We start from the raw sequence: 17832 nt of genomic DNA, 5'->3' as shown, positions 1-17832 counted from the left end.
ATGAATAGTTCTGGACAGTTTTTTGCCTCAGTAGCAAAAGAAGCAATTGGGACATAACGTGACAGGTCATTCTTATTGGGGCAGTGTTATAATAGGTAACCATTAGGTCAGAGGTAGATCATAATCAGAGGTCTCACAGTCAGGATCAACCTCTAGGCGCAACAACGGAGACCCAATCTGGTAGACCTGGCTCGTCTGCGCATTCTATGGACAAGTTTTGCTGCACAAATCTCTGCAGGGGATGTGTTTTCCCCAGATGTGGCTTCCCCTGGTTATAACCTTTAATCACTGGGAGTTACAGATGTAGGGTTAAAAAAAAGTAGGGGGCATTACCTTGGGAACTCTCTTTAAATTAAGTGTCCTAAATTCTTTTTGAAAGCCATGACAACATAAGTGGTCTCCACACATGGGCATCTAGGCTGCCAGCAGTGGCATCGGTACAAACACTAAGGTTAACGGCTTATCACAAAATAGATGTCGTGTGCATACTATAGTGTCCTCTCATTATAGCCATGAAAAAAAAAAAACCATTAGAGACGAAGTAAGGCTCAATTTTGGCCCAAAGACCATTGTCATGAGGCCATTTAAGACAGATGAGGTGTAACACCCATTTCCCATCGTTTGAGCGGGATCAGGGGGAATTGACGAGACAAGTTCTGATTTTTGGGTATTTTATCATGTATTTTTCCAACAAGTGGACAACCACTTACACCATCATTTGGCTGTATGGAGGTAGAGAACTATAACTGCTGATTTCAGAAATTAGATCTTGTAGGAGCCACTCTAAGGTCAGTCCCAGGGAGCACCTAGTCAATAGAGGTCCTGTTCATTAGGATACATGAGGTGTAACAAAGAGAAGCAGGTCAGTCAGCCATTATGTGACACACAGAATGGAAAGTGACAAGCACACAAGCCAAGGTGACAGGGTTACTTCTACATCACAAGCAGAAGACTGGCTGAAGTCCATCAATACTTTTTATTCTAATCCTGGAAGGCCTGAGCAATAATGGATCTCCATTAAGAAGCTCCTCAAGCCACGCTGATATTACCATCGGGGAGGACAGTATTACCTGAATTATTTATTACCCTGCACGATCACATGAGCTCACGCACACAAACTTACATAGGATGGTAGGTATAATGCCAGAAGCGAGCCCACAGGACAGAACACATTGCCACCAAGTAGATGGCTCCTGCATGGAGCATTGTGTTGTGCTGGTCCCTGGATACTACTGAAATCTGCCTTATTATTTAATCTTAGTATCATCAACATAGGAAAACTGTATTCAACCAAGTCAGCACAAAAATGGGTCCACACTTCACACTTATTCCAACTGTGGGTATATTGGGGGCACAATGATTTGCATCCACATTCTGATAAAACCAGGGCTCAAAGAGCAAGTGTTGTCATAGGGACATCAAGCACTGATAGCTCCGCTAAGACGACTGGACCCAAGCGGATATTTGGGAGACACAGTCACTTACCCAAAATCATTAACAAGAAAGAGTCTAATGACTAGACTTACAGCTTTATACGGAGAAGCCGTCAGATTGGACCTGTGTCCCTAATGGGGGGTCTTGTCTGAAGCTGGGCTAGAGGTACTGCTGCACAAACACCACCTGTAGAGCTACGGATTTAACTATTGAGTGACTGCAGCTGTAACTCAAGAGGTAAAAATCAACTGCTAGCACTGTGAAAAAAAATCTGTGTCTTGTCCAACCTAGGGAGTAAGACACTAATCCAGCCTATATGGGATGAGGATCCATCTATGTTACTGGGGAGGTGCCCCACGCTTGGGACCCCTCTCTCCTCCCTAGAGTGGAAGCCGCACTGCTGAACTTATGGTGCTCATAGATTAGACATCTGAATGGCACCCACGTAATGTCCGGCCAATGTATAACACATGACTGGGGATACTGCACCCATCACTGGGATAAGTGTGACATTAGTAAGGTGACGGCCAATGTATAACACATGACTGGTGATACTGCACCCATCACTGGGATAAGGGTGCCATTAGTAAGGGTGACGGCCAATGTATAACACATGACTGGGGATACTGCACCCATCACTGGGAAACGGGTGTCATTAGTAAGGTGACAGCCAATGTATAACACATGACTGGGGATACTGCAGCCATCACTGGGATACGGGTATCATTAGTAAGGGTGACGGCCAATGTATAACACATGACTGGTGATACTGCACCCATCACTGGGATACGGGTATCATTAGTAAGGGTGACGGCCAATGTATAACACATGACTGGTGATACTGCACCCATCCCTGGGATACGGGTATCATCAGTAAGGGTGACGGCCAATGTATAACACATGACTGGGGATACTGCGCCCATCACTGGGATAAGGGTGCCATTAGTAAGGGTGACGGCCAATGTATAACACATGACTGGTGATACTGCACCCATCACTGGGATAAGGGTGCCATTAGTAAGGGTGACGGCCAATGTATAACACATGACTGGGGATACTGCACCCATCACTGGGAAACGGGTGTCATTAGTAAGGTGACAGCCAATGTATAACACATGACTGGTGATGCTGCACCCATCACTGGGATAAGGGTGACATTAGTAAGGTGACAGCCAATGTATAACACATGACTGGGGATACTGCGCCCATCACTGGCATATGGGTGCCATTAGTAAGGGTGACGGCCAATGTATAACACATGACTGGTGATGCTGCACCCATCACTGGGATACGGGTGCCATTAGTAAGGTGACAGCCAATGTATAACACATGACTGGGGATACTGCGCCCATCACTGGCATATGGGTGCCATTAGTAAGGGTGACGGCCAATGTATAACACATGACTGGTGATGCTGCACCCATCACTGGGAAACGGGTGCCATTAGTAAGGGTGACGGCCAATGTATAACACATGACTGGTGATGCTGCACCCATCACTGGGAAACGGGTGCCATTAGTAAGGGTGACGGCCAATGTATAACACATGACTGGTGATGCTGCGCCCATCACTGGGATACGGGTGCCATTAGTAAGGTGACAGCCAATGTATAACACATGACTGGGGATACTGCAGCCATCACTGGGATACGGGTATCATTAGTAAGGGTGACGGCCAATGTATAACACATGACTGGGGATACTGCAGCCATCACTGGGATACGGGTATCATTAGTAAGGTGACGGCCAATGTATAACACATGACTGGGGATACTGCAGCCATCACTGGGATACGGGTATCATTAGTAAGGTGACGGCCAATGTATAACACATGACGGGTGGACACTGGAGCACTGATGGGAACTGCTCCTCTATTTGGAGCCCCACGTCTGCTGCGCCCAGACCCTCCTGATATAGTGCGGAACCAAGTGCTATGGAAAGAAGGGACAGCCCTTCACCTGAGGTGAGAGGACACATACAGAAGGCAGCGCCATGTCAGCGTTAGGGCGAGCACTACACGGACATCCGCCGCTGTCTCACCTGTCCGGGCCGGCGCTGTACGGAGCCGCGTCTGATACACAACCGTATACACAGCTCTCCACTCCCTGCCCCTCCTCTGCGACACCGGCCGTGGGTGCCACACAACGTAGTGACGTCAGAACCGAACTCTCAGCGCTGGATAAATAGGTGCGCTCAGCTTGTGTCCTTACTACGGGAGCCATGTTTGGGAAGCCTCCCCGTACAGAAATACAGCAGCGGACTACGCAAATATGGCTGCTGCGCGCTACAAGTATAATGCCAGTACTGGCGACACATCTGTCTCATCTTTTGTGCAAAGAGTGACAATTCTTGGCTGGTAATGAAAAGAGAAGATTGTGACTAGCTGTTCTAGCCCAACCTGATTGGTTAGTTGTATCGTCACTGGGAGGAGCTACATAATAAACAAGCGATGCGGGCTTGTGCATGCACAGGTGTTGAAGAGTTAATTTAAGGATGCAGTGATATTTTTTTCATCTCTGCTTTATAAGAACCAAAGGCCACATTTATCAACACTGTTTACAAGGGTCTAAGAGCAACCAATCAGAACCAAGCTTTCTTTTTCCAGAGATTTTAAGAGATGGCCAATGTCTGCAAACTGGGATTCCTGGTTTAGCTTTTATCCTAAGTCATGTGACAAGGCTCGTTAAAGGATCGATAATGACTTTTCCGGTTGCTACATCCAATAGGTGCGCTAGAGACCCTCCACAAGGAGAAACCTGATCCCTTAGTTAGGGTCTAAGGCCGGCGTCACACTAGCGAGTTTTACGGACGTATGAGCGCAGAAAATACACCCAGAAAATACGCGTAACACACGGCCCAATGATTCTCTATGGCCCAGCTCCTATCAGCCGTATTTTACGGATCCGTATTATTTTCTACGGCCGTACAAAATCGCAGCACGCTGCGTTTGTCACCGTATTGCGCAAAAAAATCGCCAATGAAAGTCTATGGGGGCGAGAAAAATACAGATTCCACATGGACCAGCAGTGTGACTTGCGAGAAATACACAGCGGTGTTCTATAGAAAAGCAATAGTAATAGCCAGGAGCTGTGCTAAAGCAGTGCTCGTGGCTGTAAAACCCCCAGGAATGAATGGAGTGCAGGGGAATGTCCTGTAGTTACCTTGAGTTGCGGTGAGGCGCCCTCTGCTGGATGTCCTCATATGAACTCGAGCGTGGGAACTTTTACCAGGCTCCAGTTCATGAGGACATCCAGCAGAGGGCGCCTCACCGCAACTCAAGGTAACTACAGGTCATTCCCCTGCAATCCATTCATTCCCGTTTTACAGGCACGAGCACTGCTTTAGCACAGCTCCTGGCTGTAAAATGATTTAACCCCTTCAGATGGATTTACTTCGTGGGACTTGACCTGAGCGATGGAAGGTATGAGATATTGTTGAGTTTTTATTTTTCCTTTGTTACAGGACGAGGGTCATCAGGTGGATTACCAGTATAATAAAATATTACAACAACCTGTGTCTTTATTTCATTAAAATACTTTTAAAAAATGTGTGTGTGTTTTATTAACCATTTCGTACTATGGATTAATAATGGATAGGTGTCATAATTGACGCCTCTCCATTATTAATCTGGCTTAATGTCACCTTACAATAGCAAGGTGACATTAACCCTTCATTACCCCATATCCCACCGCTACACGGGAATGGGTAGAGAGTGGCCAAGTGCCAGAATAGGCGCATCTTCCAGATGTGCCTTTTCTGGGGTGGCTGGGGGTAGATGTTTGTAGCCAGGGGGGGCCAATAACCATGGACCCTCTCTAGGCTATTAATATCTGCCGTCAGTCACTGGATTTACCACTCTGGCGGAGAAAATTGCGCAGGAGCCCACGCCACTTTTTTCCGCCATTTAACCCTTTATTTTACAAGCTAGAGTGCCCACATTTTGCACATACACACTACTAACAGTAGTGTGGAATATGCAAAACAAAAGGGATATGAGATGGTTTACTGTATGTAAACCATGTCTCATATCCTGTCGGGTTTGTGAAGGAGAAATGAAAAGCCGGCAATTGAATTACCGGCTTTTCACATATATCGCGCTGAATTAAATATAAATACAGAATATATATATATATATATATATATATATATATATATATATATATATATACCAATGACATATATATATATACTGTATATATGTTTTAACTAACATTTGAGCCCATAAATCCATTAGATGTCAGTTTTGCAAGCCTGCGAGAAAATATCGCAGTACGGATGCCATACGGATTACATACGGAGGATGCCATGCGCAAGATATGCTGCAACACCCTGCCTACGGATGACATACGGATCACTATTTTGGGAACATTTCTGCGTATTACGGCCGTAAAAAACGGACCGTATTTTCATACGCTGAGTGTGACGCCGGCCTAAGAGAAGAAATTGGACCACAAAAGTTGTACAATATGTCCTGAGTACGCTGATAACCCATATGTGGGGGTAAACCACTGTTTGGGTGCATGGGAGAGCTCGGAAAGGAAGGAGCGCCGTTTGACTTTTCAATGCAAAATTGACAGGAAATGAGATGGGACGCCATGTTGCGTTTAGAGAGCCACTGATGTGCCTAAACATTGAAAACCCCACAAGTGACACCATTTTGGAAAGTAGACCCCCTAAGGAACTCATCTAGATGTGTTGTTAGAGCTTTGAACCCCCAAGTGTTTCACTACAGTTTATAATGCAGAGCCGTGAAAATAAAAATTCTTTTTTTTCCACAAAAAATATATTTTAGCCCCCAGTTTTGCATTTTTCCAAGTGTAACAGTTGAAATTGGACACGAAAAGATATTGTCCAATTTGTCCTGAGTACGCTGATACCCCATATGTGGGGGGGAACTACCGTTTGAGCGCATGGCAGAGCTTGGAAGGGAAGGAGTGTCATTAGGAATGCAGACTTAGATGGATTGGTCTGCAGGCGTCACATTGCGTTTGCAGAGCCCCTAATGTACCTAAACAGTAGAAACCCCCCACAAGTGACCCCACATTGGAAACTAGACCCCCCAAGGAACGTATCTAGATGTGTTGTGAGAACTTTGAACCCCCAAGTGTTTCACTACAGTTTATAACGCAGAGCGGTGAAAATAAAAAATCTTTTATTTCCACAAAAATTATTTTTTAGCCCCTAGTTTTGTATTTTCCCAAGGGTAACAGGAGAAATTGGACCCCAAAAGTTGTTTTCCAATGTGTCTGAGTACGCTGATACCCCATATGTTGGGGTAAACCCCTACTTGGGCGCACGGGAGAGCTCGGAAGGAAAGGAGCACTGTTTTACTTTTTCAACGCAGAAATGGCTGGAATTGAGATCGGACGCCATGTCGCGTTTGGAGAGCCCCTGATGTGCCTAAACAGTGGAAACCCCCCAATTATAACTGAAACCCTAATCCAAAGACATCCCTAACCCTAATCCCAATGGTAACCCTAACCACACCTCTAAGGCCGGTTTCACATTTGCGTTTGTAGGAGCTGCGGAGGGCTGCGTACTTTCTCCGTGAAGCCCCGGCCTCGGCTGCACCTCCGCCGCTAGCTCCACCTACTTCTGCATGCGGCCTGCATGCGGCCTGCATACCTATCTTTAACATTAGGTATGCAGGTCGTGCCGCTGTATGCGGATGCTTCCACATGCGTCGTTTTGACGATGCGGCGACCAGCATAGAACGCAGCTTGTAGTAATTTCTTTTTTTTCCGCATCGTCAAAACGATGCATGCGGAAACATCCGCATACAGCCGCACAACCTGCATACCTAATGTTAAAGATGGGTACGCAGGCCGCATGCAGAAGTAGGCAGAGCTAGTGGCAGAGGTGCAGCCGAGGGTGGGGCTTCATGGAGGAAGTCCGCAGCCCTCCGCAGCTCCTACAAACGCTAGTGTGAAACTAGCCTAACCCTGACACACCCCTAATCCCAACCCTATTCCCAACCGTAAATGGAATCTAAACCCTAACCCTAACTTTAGCCCCTACCCTAACCCTAACTTTAGCTCCAACCCTTACTGTAGCCTTAACCCTAACCCTAACCCTAACCCTAGCCCTAATGGGAAAATGGATATAAATACATTTTTTAAATTTTTTTATTTTTCCCTCACTAAGGGGGTGATGAAGGGGGGTTTGATTTACTTTTATAGTGGGTTTTTAGTGGATTTTTATGATTGGCACCAGTCACACACTGAAAGACGCTTTTTATTGCAAAAAATATTTTTTGCGTTACCACATTTTGAGAGCTATAATTTTTCCATATTTTGGTCCACAGAGTCATGTGAGGTCTTGTTTTTTGCAGGACGAGTTGACGTTTTCATTGGTACCATTTTCAGGCATGTGACATTTTTTGATCGCTTTTTATTCTGATTTTTGTGAGGCAGAATGACCAAATACCAGCTGTTGTGAATTTTGATTCTGGGCTCCCCCGGTGGCCGCTTGTGGAATTGGACTTGTCATCCTCTTTCCTGTTTCACCTGGTTCCATCAGTAGTGGGTGTCGCTATTTAAGCTCATTTCTCTGGTGGTTTCTTGCCGGTCAACAATGTTATCTGATGCCTCTCAGTGCTTGTTCCTGCTTCTAGACAACTACTAGATAAGTTGGACTTTTGTCCATGTTTTGTTTTGCCTATTTGTTCCAGTTCACAGCTGAAGTTTTGTTACTGTGTCTGGAAAGCTCTCGTTGATCAGGGATTGCTACTCTGGCGTTATGAGTTAATGCCAGAGTTTAAGGTAATCTCTGGATGGTGTTTTGTTAGTGTTTTTCTGCTGACCATGAAAGTATACTATCTGTCTTCTGCTATCTAGTAAGCGGACCTCAAATTTGCTAAGACTATTTTCCTGCTGCGTTTGTTGTTTCATCTGAACTCACCGTCATTATATGTGGGGGGCTACTGTCTTCTTTGGAATATTTCTCTAGAGGTGAGCCAGGTCTTATATTTCCCTCTGCTAGCTATTTAGGTCTTAGGCCAGAGCTGGGCATCTAGCGATAAATAGGAAATGCTACCTGGCTATTTCTAGTTGCGCGGCAGGCTTAGTTCATGGTCAGTATAGTTCCATCTTCCGAGAGCTTGTCCCTCTATAGGCTTGCTATGATCTCTGCCTGCAGAGATCATGACAACCAGCTATTCATGAATTTCTTTTGGGGGAGTCATTTATACCGTTCCACGTTTGGTAAAATGGATAAAGCAGTTTTATTCTTCGGGTCAGTACGATTACAGCGATACCTCATTTATATCATTTTTTATGTTTTGGCGCTTTTATACGCCAAAAACTATTTTATAGAAAAAATAATTATTTCTGCATCGCTTTATTCTGAGGACTGTAACTTTTTAATTTTATCTTTGATGATGCTCTGTCATGGCTTGTTTTTTGTGGGACAAGATGGCGTTTTCAGCGGCACCATGGTTATTTGTATCTGTCTTTTTGATCGCGTGTTATTCCACTTTTTGTTTGGCGGTATGATAATAAAGCGTTGTTTTTTGCCTCGTTTTTTTTTTTTTAACGGTGTTCATTGAAGGGGTTAACTAGTGGGACAGTTTTATAGGTTGGGTCATTACGGACGTGGCAATACTAAACGTGTACTTTTATTGTTTTTTTTAAATTTAGATAAAGAAATGTATTTATAGGAACTATATATACAGTATATATATATATACACATATTGGAATTTTTTTTACATTTTTTTTTACACTATAACATTGCCCCGGGGGGGGGGGGGGGGGGGGGGCATCATGCTACAGCGTAAAATCGCTGATCTGACATTTTTCTGTGCACTGTGTCAGATCAGCGATCTGATGTGCACAGCTCCAGGCTTACCAGCGCCTGCTCTGAGCAGGCGCTGTGAAGCCACCTCCCTGCAGGACCCAGATGCAGCGGCCATTTTGGATCCGGGCCTGCTGCAGGGAGGAGGAGGTAAGAGACCCTTGGAGCAACACAATCACATCGCGTTGCTCCGGGGGTCTCAGGGAAGCCCGCAGGGAGCCCCCTCCCTGCGCGATGCTTCCCTATACCGCCGGAACACTGCGATCATGTTTGATCACAGTGTGCCGGGGGTTAATGTGCCGGGGGCGGTCCGTGACCGCTCCTGGCACATAGTGCCGGATGTCAGCTGCGATAGGCAGCTGACACTTGGCCGCGCTCCCCCAGCGAGCGCGGCCGATCACATATGATGTACTATCCCGTCGGTGGTCATACGGGCCCACCTCGATGGGATAGTACGTTTAATGTCAGAAAGGGGTTAAACGGAATCTGTTACCTCATTTTTCGCATATAAGCTGTGGCCACTGCCGTCAGGGGCTTATCTACAGCATTCTGTAATGCTGTAGATAAGCCCGCAATGTAACCTGAAAGAGAAGAAAAACAAGTCCCAACCCCATCTATGGTTATGATGTTCCCAACCCTATTTATAAGGCAAGAAATTCCACTTATCAAACCTGACAGGACACACCTGTGAAGTGAAAACCATTCCCGGTGACTACCTCTTGAAGCTCATCAAGAGAATGTGCAGCGCCCCAGAGTCCTGGTCGTTGCAGTACTGTGGCTCCGCCACTAAGGGGAGCTATGGTACGTCTGATTGCACTAAAGGAGTTTCTCTGACTAGGTAACACTCACACTACACTTCACACTCCGGCCACCAGGGGGGGTGGTTTATCTAGTAGGCCACTCCTCACACTCTGGTAAAACTGGGGGTTGGACAGGAAGACAGAGAGAGAAGTAACTGGGAAGAGCTAGTGAGAGGATCTGTCAGGGATGGGATCCTGGCAGACTCCTAAGAGCAGAACTAACCAGTGAACAACGGGAATACAGTAAAGAGGAATTAGCAAATCACCTAAGCAGACAACGGAGGCAGCTGTGGGAGAGGGGCGACTCTAGGGTCCCGGAAGAACTCCAGGCGTCCTACCATATCACCTGGGGGACGGAGAGAATGAACATCAGAGACAGGCAGAATCAGTTGTGAGGACTGTCCCGGGAGCTCAGCAGGGAAGAACTACAACACTCAGCGCTAGGAGGTAGACACTGATTCCCACCTGTAAAGGGAACTCCTGATGTGCCTTTGGACCGGCTGGTCTCTGACAGCCCTGTTGACAGCACTCTGGACTGAGGACTCTAAAACCTTCAGTAAAGAGGTAAAGAGACTGTAACCTGGTGTCCTCGGTATTTACTACGACCTACACTGCACCGCAACATTACTATCGCATCTATCATTGTGCGCCCCTCAGCAGGGTCACGGACCGGGTCTAGCCACCGTGACCACCCCAGAGCAGAGACTCAGAGGCCCGGTACCGGGTACCCCTCGGCCCTGCGGCAGTGGGGGCGCTACAACTTAGCGTCACGAACAGGATCTACTTAAGCCTGAGGAATCGGGTCATGTGTGCCTTGGAACTGTGATTTATTGTGCTTGGACTGTGTATTGCCATTTACCGCCAAAATTCGCCATTGCTGCGCACGGAGGGAGGAGCCTTAGCTTCGTGGGCGGAACCGTCCAAAAGAAGCGCGGAACGGAAAGCGCGGTAAGGCGCCAATCCCGGAAGAGGAACTCCGACCTCCAGCAGGTTAGTGGGAGGAAGGGACAGCCATGTCCGAGTCAGGAGGAGAGGAGGTGGCGGCCGCAGCCATGGACGCAGGGGCAGCTCCGGTCCCCGCAGCGGGCGAAGCCGCGGCCCTAATACCACCACCGGTTGCCGCAGAACCCGCTGTTCCCCTCAGCCACTCGGACACTGCCGCTAACACAAAAGCCATAATGCCCTTCTCTATGCCGTACCTGCCCGGAGCGGCCTGGCTCCCATGATACTCGGGGGAGTCGCATACATTCACTGACTTTAAGGAAGGGCTCTGCAGCCTGCTCGAGTTCTATCCCCTGACAGAGCCTCAGAAGGTTCATATGATAACCGGCCAACTCTTTGGGCCGGCTCTGAGAGAATTGAAGTCCTGGCCCGCCGAGGATAAGGGAACTGCACAGCAGATTTTTGAAAAGCTTAAAGCCACCTTCGATACTCGCACTGCTACAGAAATTAAACTGACTTTCTATGGATGCAAACAGAGACCGCAGGATAGCTTACGGGACTATGCCCTTAATCTCCAGGAGGCGATGCGGGCCATTAAGCAGAGTGACCCCGGCAGCATGCAGGATGATGATAAACTCCTGAAGGAGCGGTTCATTGAGGGGCTCCTGTGCAGTCACCAGCGGGGCCAATTGCACTTCCTGGCCATGCAAAATCCAGACTTGACTTTTGCGCAATTCAAAGATAAAGCTATCCAGGCACTGCAGGAGCGACAGCCCAGCCGCGCAATACCACCCAGGTGCCCCGCTCTCACATACCACCAGGAGGTGGCATCGGATACCCCAGTTGCCGTGGAGGCCGACGCCCAGAGCTTCGAGGACGACTCCCCTGCAGGACTCCGTCTTCAGATGCAGGAGCTGACCAAGAGCGTTGCTGCCCTAGCCCGGACGGTGCAGTCCCTACAGGAGGCCCCCAAGGAAAAGATCCAGCTGGCCTCCAGACCAGAAGATGTCCCCTGGACGCGACAGAAGAGGACCCCACCGACCAGAGGCCGGGACAGCGATCGCTTCCATCAGGACGGACGACCCATCTGCCGCCGCTGTCACCAGGTGGGCCACCTTGCAAGGTACTGTCCTTTAAACGAGCAACCCCTGGGGCAAAGGGCCAACCCCCAGGAGTAGGACGGTCAGGCCCGCAGCATTGGAGAACCAAGTATATTGGAGGACGACCAGTTCTCCCTGTAGTGGTTGATGGAATCCCCTTGAACGCTTTGCTGGACACCGGTTCTCAGGTGACGACTATACCTTACGTGCTTTATAAACGGTATTGGGAGAACACTGATATTACTCGTGGCCCTGACGATGATTTCACCATAATAGCCAGTAACGGTTAGCCGTTGCCACAAGTGGGGTATAAGGAGGTCACCATCAAGGTGGGGCGGGTGGAATTGAAAGCCCAAGGGATTGTGATTGTTGATATTGATCGTCGAGAATGTAATCCCATGACGACTCTTGGTACTAATGTTATAGAAAATTGTCTTGCAGAAGTTATTGTTTTGTTGCAACAGGTGGCAGAAACCGCTGGCCACAGTGAGCAACGTGCCCTGCAGAAGGAAATCAGAGCTCTGATGCAGAGACAGCAGGTAGAGCTGACTGGTGGTGAGATTGGTCGTGTCACTGTGAGTGATTCAAACCCCATCGCGATACCCCCCAGGAGTGAAATGTTAATATGGTGTCGGGCAGCCATAGGCCTCAGGGGAAAGGACTACCAGGCCTTGGTAGAACCCGTATATTCAGACAATAGGCCTACTACTCTGACAGCCCGGGGGGTGGTCGACGTTCGCCGGGGAGAGTGCCCGTACGTGTCCTCAATTGTGGGGAGGAAGAGGTTCAGCTCACCAAGTATGCCACGCTCGCCAAATTGTTCACTGTTAATAATAGCGTGATACAGACACCTGAACCCTTGGTCCCGTCAAACGTGGCGGAGGACAACGGTTCTGCAGAGCACTCGAAAGACTGGTGTCGGGAATTGCATGTGGGCACTGACTCTACCCCATCCCATCAAAAACAGGGGGCCTACAGGGTGGTACACGAGTACGAGCAGGTATTCAGCAAACACCCCTTAGATTTTGGGCGGGTGAAAGGGATCCAACATCATATCCCCACGGGAGATCACCGACCCATAAAAGAGAGATATCGCCCTGTACCCCCAGCTCATTACCAGTGTGCCAAGGACATGTTGCGGGAAATGAAGGAGGCTGGGGTGGTGAGAGACAGCTGTAGCCCCTGGGCAGCTCCGTTAGTCCTTGTTAGAAAGAAAGATGGTACAATGAGGATGTGTGTTGATTACAGGCAGTTGAATCGCATTACACATAAGGACGCATACCCACTGCCCAGGAGTCTCTGGCTGCCTTAAAATCTGCTAACTACTTCTCTACCTTAGATCTCACCAGTGGGTACTGGCAGGTTCCTGTAGCGGAGGCGGACAAAGAGAAGACGGTCTTCACGACGCCAATGGGTCTCTGCGAATTCAATTACATGCCATTCGGATTGTGCAATGCTCCCGGGACGTTCCAGAGGATGATGGAGTGCTGCCTGGGGCACATGAACTTCGAAACCGTGCTGCTGTATTTGGATGATGTCATTGTCTTCTCTAAGACCTACGAAGACCATCTGAAGCACCTGGCCGAGGTGTTTGAAGCCCTGTCCAACTTTGGCTTAAAGGTGAAACCGTCCAAGTGTCATCTGCTGAAACCTAAAGTGCAATACCTGGGCCATGTGGTGAGCGCTGAAGGAGTGGCCCCAGACCCCGACAAGGTCACGGTGATCAAGGACTGGCCAAAGCCCAGTGACCTCCACGAAGTCCGGCAGTTCCTCGGGCTGGTAGGCTATTACCGGAGGTTCATTAAGGACTTCACCAGGAAGGCCGCACCCTTGCAAAACTTGTTAGTAGGCCAACCAAAGAAGACCAAGGGGAAGAACACCCCCTTTGATTGGAACGAGGAGCTGGAGGGATCCTTCACTTGTTTGAAGTCGGCACTGACGGGAGAAGAGGTACTGGCTTACCCCGAATACGACCAACCGTTTGTGCTGTACACAGATGCCAGCAATGTGGGATTAGGAGCCGTGCTGTCCCAGGTCCAGAAAGGCAAAGAAAGGGTGATCGCTTACGCCAGCAGGAAACTCCGTCCCACGGAAAGGAACCCTGACAACTACAGTTCCTTTAAGCTGGAATTCCTTGCCATTGTCTGGGCAGTGACAGAGAGGTTCAAACACTACCTGGCCTCCGCGAAATTCACCGTCTTCACGGATAACAATCCGTTAACGCATCTGGATACTGCCAAACTCGGGGCCTTGGAACAGCGGTGGATGGCCCGGCTGTCCAACTATGATTTCACCATCAAGTACCGGGCAGGACACAAGAATGCCAATGCCGATGCCTTGTCCCGGATGCCCAATTTGCCAGAAACGGGAGAAGACCCGGAGGCACTTGAAGAGGTGGAGCTGCCTGCGTTCCATCGCCCAAAAGCCACTCAGAACTCTCATCATGTGAAGAACAGGCACAGGAACCAACCGGAGGCCACGCTGAATCCCCTGCCCCATCATGGGTGGGCGGAGACCCAGGATGGTGACCCCGCGGTCCGTCGGGTGAAAGAGCTCTTGACGCAGGCAGGGTTGCATCCCGGCCCAGATGATCCACAGGAAACCCAACAGCTGTGGAAGGGGAGAAGCAAACTGTTTATCCATGATGGCAAGCTGTGCAGGAGGAGCATCGACCCACATACTCATGAATTGGTGTGGCAGATAGTGGTGCCAAGGCGAGATGCGCCCATGGTTCTGGGAGCCTACCATGATGGAGCCGGACACTTCGGATGGAGGAAGCTGGAGAGGCTACTCCGAGGGAGGTTCTATTGGATTGGCATGAAGAGAGCCATTGAGAAGTGGTGCCGGGAGTGCGGTCCATGTAGCCTACGCAGGAAGGACCGTCGCAGCCAACGGGCTCCCCTGCAGCCTATCATCACCAAACGGCCCCTCGAACTGGTCGCGCTGGATCATGTGAAGTTGACACCTAGCCAGTCAGGCTATATCTACGCTCTTACCATCGTAGATCACTACTCCAGATTTTTGGTGGTTGTACCTGTCAAGGATCTAACGGCCAGGACTGCCGCCAAGGCCTTCCAGCAGTACTTTTGTAGGCCCCATGGCTACCTGGAGAAGGTACTGACCGATCAGGGACCAGCATTCGAAGCCGAAGTGTTCCAAGAGTTCTGCCAACTGTACGGGTGTAAGAAGATCCGAACCACGCCGTACCATCCTCAAACCAGTGGGATGTGCGAAAAGATGAACCAGGTGGTGATCGACTTATTGAAGACCTTGCCCGTAGAGGAACGGAACCTGTGGCCGATGAAGTTGCCTGATTTGGTGGATATCTACAATCACATCCCAGTAAATTCCACCAACTGTACTCCAGCGTACCTAATGAGGGGAAGGCCTAGCCAGTTACCCGTTGATCTGGATATGGGGGTCCTAGTCCCTGAAGATACCTCAACGGATGCGGATTGGGATGCAGAAAGGCAGCGAAGGTACCGCAAAGTACAGGAGTGCGTGGAAAGAAGTCTCGCTTAGGCTAGGCAAAAACAAGAAAGGGACTACAACCAGCACGCCCCTGCGATTCCCCTACCACCTGGTGAGCAAGTACTTAAACGAAAGAGGAGACTACACAAGCTCGATGACCAATGGGAAGCGGAACCGTATACCATCCTGCCATCCGATTTCGACAACACGAAGGTCTGTCTCATCAGCAAGGACAGAGGGGAGACCTCGACAGCGGTATCCAGGGATCACCTTAAGGTCTGCCCCGATAAGTTGAGAGAGGGACACGGCCCCAAGAGTCTCCCCGCCGGTGGAAAAGGAGAAGATGATCCATACCGTCCTTGGTGACTTTCCCCAGTCCTGGACTCAGATAAATCAGGCCATCGTGGTACCTATTCTAACGTTTCCACAGCCGGACCCACCAGAAGCGATGGTGGTACCAGATCATCCGGTCCCGCAACCTCAACAAGCCCTACCTGCAGATGCCATGCCAACCGTTGAACCGGCAAATCCTCCCTCTGCTATCAGTGAATCTGCTGTACCCACTGTTGATAGCAGCAGCTCTGAGAGACCCAACCTGCCAGTGCTATCCAGACTCACTAGAAGTGTAGCTAGAAGACAGTGCACTACACCAGCGGTAGGAAGCATAGCGGGCCCTGTTAGGCCAATAGCAACCCCTGCGCTGCGAAGGTCCACACGCAGCACTCAGAACCAAACTCCCCTCCGCTACAAAACTTGGAGGTATTGATAAGGGCTGCTATCTAGTTGAAAATGTTTGTGTACATATCTTTTGTTACAGGTTGTAAAATGGACAATAGAGTAATGGACGGTGAATTGCTCAAAAACTTCCAAAGGTGGGACCCCTTTGTTTACCCGGGGTCCCCGCCGTTTCAACCATTGAACTGGGAGTCATAAACTGTGCATGACCTAACTTTTGCAACGTTCAAGAGTCCTCACCTCCCATAAAGGGAAGCACTGTTATGTTTAATTGTTTATGCTATTTTAAAATTGTGTGTGTTTTCTGTTAACATGTATTGTTGTTCTTGTTTTCCCAGTCCGGGAGTACTGGATTTAACCGGGGGGGAGTGCAGCGCCCCAGAGTCCTGGTCGTTGCAGTACTGTGGCTCCGCCACTAAGGGGAGCTATGGTACGTCTGATTGCACTAAAGGAGTTTCTCTGACCAGGTAACACTCACACTACACTTCACACTCCGGCCACCAGGGGGGGTGGTTCTATCTAGTAGGCCACTCCTCACACTCTGGTAAAACTGGGGGTTGGACAGGAAGACAGAGAGAGAAGTAACTGGGAAGAGCTGGTGAGAGGACCTGTCAGGGATGGGATCCTGGCAGACTCCTAAGAGCAGAACTAACCAGTGAACAACGGGAATACAGTAAAGAGGAATTAGGACCAGAAGGAGTCGTGCTGTTAGACCGAGGCAACATCCTTCTGAGGCACAAACAGTCGGTGGCCGGAACGCCGAGCAAGTAAGAGACTCTAAGTACTACTGCAAACCACGGCAGGGCAGCCAATTATAGGTTGGCTGTCTCACACAAATCACCTAAGCAGACAACGGAGGCAGCTGTGGGAGAGGGGCGACTCTAGGGTCCCGGAAGAACTCCAGGCCTACCCCGTCATACGGGTGCGTCCTACCATATCACCTGGGGGACAGAGAGAACGAACATCAGAGACAGGCAGAATCAGTTGTGAGGACTGTCCCGGGAGCTCAGCAGGGAAGAACTACAACACTCAGCGCTAGGAGGTAGACACTGATTCCCACCTGTAAAGGGAACTCCTGATGTGCCTTTGGACCGTCCGGTCTCTGACAGCCCTGTTGACAGCACTCTGGACTGAGGACTCTAAAACCTTCAGTAAAGAGGTAAAGAGACTGTAACCTGGTGTCCTCGTTATTTACTACGACCTACACTGCACCGCAACATTACTATCGCATCTATCATTGTGCGCCCCTCAGCAGGGTCACGGACCGGGTCTAGCCACCGTGACCACCCCAGAGCAGAGACTCAGAGGCCCGGTACCGGGTACCCCTCGGCCCTGCGGCAGTGGGGGCGCTACAAATGCCAAGAGTGTGCAAAGCAGTCATCAAAGCAAAAGGTGGCTACTTTGAAGAACCTAGAATATAAGACATAATTTCAGTTCTTTCACACTTTTTTGTTAAGTATATAATTCCACATGTGTTAATTTGTAGTTTTGATGCCTTCAGTGTGAATCAGGGCCGGACTGGCCATCGGGCATTTCTGGCAAATGCCAGAACGGCCGG

The 17832-nt window shown here is 49.2% G+C and overlaps 1 protein-coding gene across 2 annotated transcripts in view; it reads right to left on the bottom strand.

Annotated features, from left to right (window-relative positions):
* SCOC (short coiled-coil protein) overlaps positions 1–17832 on the bottom strand; it is a 93902-nt gene that overhangs the window by 22145 nt on the left and 53925 nt on the right. Inside the window, exon 1 of one of the 2 annotated variants that reach the window (XM_077279225.1) lies at positions 3474–3767. The exons of the other annotated variant lie outside the window; for it this stretch is intronic. The gene's annotated coding sequence lies outside the window, so the exon portion shown is untranslated. Of the gene's footprint in view, positions 1–3473; positions 3768–17832 lie in introns of those variants that run through there. 2 annotated transcript variants of the gene reach the window in all.

This window comes from Ranitomeya variabilis, chromosome 1 (assembly GCF_051348905.1).
Source record: "Ranitomeya variabilis isolate aRanVar5 chromosome 1, aRanVar5.hap1, whole genome shotgun sequence".
NCBI classification, from domain to species: domain Eukaryota; kingdom Metazoa; phylum Chordata; class Amphibia; order Anura; family Dendrobatidae; genus Ranitomeya; species Ranitomeya variabilis.
Note: the sequence above shows the minus strand (reverse complement) of the source record. Positions and strands in the feature narration are given on the sequence as shown.